General features: G+C 47.4%; 4 non-coding genes and 1 pseudogene across 4 annotated transcripts; all 5 read right to left on the bottom strand.

Annotated features, from left to right (window-relative positions):
• Positions 1–284: 284 nt before the first annotated feature.
• Positions 285–403, bottom strand: LOC133664053 (5S ribosomal RNA; annotated as a pseudogene).
• Positions 404–765: 362 nt separating this feature from the next.
• Positions 766–884, bottom strand: LOC133663984 (5S ribosomal RNA). Its single transcript, XR_009828460.1, has one exon. It is a non-coding gene; the product is annotated as a 5S ribosomal RNA (ribosomal RNA).
• A 363-nt stretch (positions 885–1,247) lies between these two features.
• Positions 1,248–1,366, bottom strand: LOC133663999 (5S ribosomal RNA). Its single transcript, XR_009828475.1, has one exon. It is a non-coding gene; the product is annotated as a 5S ribosomal RNA (ribosomal RNA).
• A 362-nt stretch (positions 1,367–1,728) lies between these two features.
• Positions 1,729–1,847, bottom strand: LOC133664115 (5S ribosomal RNA). The gene has a single exon (XR_009828551.1). It is a non-coding gene; the product is annotated as a 5S ribosomal RNA (ribosomal RNA).
• A 363-nt stretch (positions 1,848–2,210) lies between these two features.
• LOC133664074 (5S ribosomal RNA) lies at positions 2,211–2,329 on the bottom strand. Its single transcript, XR_009828513.1, has one exon. It is a non-coding gene; the product is annotated as a 5S ribosomal RNA (ribosomal RNA).
• Positions 2,330–2,500: the final 171 nt, after the last annotated feature.

Raw genomic sequence — 2,500 nt, 5'->3', positions numbered from 1 at the left:
CAAAAATCACTGCTTGTTTTCTCAGCCTGTCTCGCTCTTTGGACTTTTGCTCCACTGTTAGCACTGACGTGCCTTGAGGCACATGTGTCACTGTTGGCGATACTGCAGATCTTGCTATCAATCCCAAACCGAGTCAAAACTAAACAAACATGTTTTGGGTGGAGAGCAGCGTTTTGTTTGGACGAGCAATACGTAGCTGTATTGTCAAGTATGGCAAGTACCTATAGCCGTTGTGACAAAAGCAAAAGGGGGGGATGGCGCCCTATGCTGGGAGCGTCACCAAAAGCTTATAGCACCTAGTATTCCCAGGCAGTCTCCTATCCAAGTACTAACCAGGCCCAAGCCAGCTTAGCTTCCGAGATCTGACGAGATCGGGCGTGCTCAGTGTAGTATGGCCGTAAGCCGAGAAATTGTCCTCAAAATCAGATTTTTAAATGTGACAAGCTGGTTGACAGGACCTTTCTGCAATGATCAACATGTTTGTGATACAAAAATCACTGCTTGTTTTCTCAGCCTGTCCAATTCTTTGGACTTTTGCTCCACCGTTAGCACTGAAGTGCTTGAGGCACATGTGTCACTGTTGGCGATACTGCAGATCTTGCTATCAATCCCAAACCGAGTCAAACAAACATGTTTTGGGAGGAGAGCAGCGTTTTGTTTGGACTAGCAATAGGTAGCTGTATTGTCAAGTATGGCAAGTACCTATAGCCGTTGTGACAAAAGCAAAAGGGGGAAAGGGCGCCCTATGCTGGGAGCGTCACCAAAGGCTTACAGCACCTGGTATTCCCAGGCAGTCTCCCATACAAGTACTAACCAGGCCCAACCCAGCTTAGCTTCCGAGATCTGAAGAGATCGGGCGTGCTCAGGGTAGTATGGCCGTAAGCTGAGAAGTTGGTCTCAAAACCAGATTTTTAAATGTGACAAGCTGGTTGACAGGACCTTTCTGCAATGAGCAATGTGTGTGGGATACAAAAATCACTGCTTTTTTTCTCAGCCTGTCTAACTCTTTGGACTTTTGCTCCACTGTTAGCACTGAAGTGCCTTGAGGCACATGTGTCACTGTTGGCGATACGGCAGATCTTGCTATCAATCCCAAACCGAGTCAAAAAAACATGTTTTGGGTGGAGAGCAGCGTTTTGTTTGGACGAGCAATACGTAGCTGTATTGTCAAGTATGGCACGTACCTATAGCCGTTGTGACAAAAGCAAAAGGGGGAAAGGGTGCCCTATGCTGGGAGCGTCGCCAAAAGCTAACAGCACCTGGTATTCCCAGGCAGTCTCCCATCCAAGTACTAACCAGGCCCAACCCAGCTTAGCTTCCGAGATCTGACGAGATCGGGCGTGCTCAGGGTAGTATGGCCGTATGCCGAGAAATTGGCCTCAAAATAACATTTTTAAATGTGACAAGCTGGTTGACAGGACCTTTCTGCCATGAGCAACGTGAAACAAAAATCACTGCTTGTTTTCTCAGCCTGTCTAACTCTTTGGACTTTTGCTCCACTGTTAGCACTGACGTGCCTTGAGGCACATGTGTCACTGTTGGTGATACTGCAAATCTTGCTATCAATCCCAAACCGAGTCAAAACTAAACAAACATGATTTGGGTGGAGAGCAGCGTTTTGTTTGGACGAGCAATACATAGCTGTATTGTCAAGTATGGCAAGTACCTATAGCCGTTGTGACAAAAGCAAAAGGGGTAAGGGCGCCCTATGCTGGGAGCGTCGCCAAAAGCTTACAGCACCTGGTATTCCCAGGCAGTCTCCCATCCAAGTACTAACCAGGCCCAACCCAGCTTAGCTTCCGAGATCTGACGAGATCGGGCGTGCTCAGGGTAGTATGGCCATAAGCTGAGAAGCTGGCCTCAAAATCAGATTTTTAAATGTGACAAGCTGGTTGACAGGACCTTTCTGCAATGAGCAACGTGAAACAAAAATCACTGCTTGTTTTCTCAGCCTGTCTAACTCTTTGGACTTTTGCTCCACTGTTAGCACTGACGTGCCTTGAGGCACATGTGTCACTGTTGTCGATACTGCAAATCTTGCTATCAATCCCAAACCGAGTCAAAACTAAACAAACATGTTTTGGGTGGAGAGCAGCGTTTTGTTTGGATGAGCAATACGTAGCTGTATTGTCAAGTATGGCAAGTACCTATAGCCGTTGTGACAAAAGCAAAAGGGGGCAAGGGCGCCCTATGCTGTGAGCGTCGCCAAAAGCTTACAGCACCTGGTATTCCCAGGCGGTCTCCCATCCAAGTACTAATCAGGCCCAACCCAGCTTAGCTTCCGAGATCTGACGAGATCGGGCGTGCTCAGGGTAGTATGGCCGTAAGCTGAGAAGTTGGCCTCAAAATCTGATTTTTAAATGTGACAAGCTGGTTGACAGGACCTTTCTGCAATGAGCAACGCGTGTGTGATAAAAAAATCACTGCTTGTTTTCTCAGCCTGTCTAACTCTTTGGACTTTTGCTCCAATGTTAGCAGTGAAGTGCCTTGAGGCACATGT

The sequence above is a fragment of the Entelurus aequoreus genome, linkage group LG13 (genome assembly GCF_033978785.1).
Source record: "Entelurus aequoreus isolate RoL-2023_Sb linkage group LG13, RoL_Eaeq_v1.1, whole genome shotgun sequence".
NCBI lineage: Eukaryota > Metazoa > Chordata > Actinopteri > Syngnathiformes > Syngnathidae > Entelurus > Entelurus aequoreus.
This window is presented reverse-complemented; position numbering and strand designations above follow the sequence as displayed.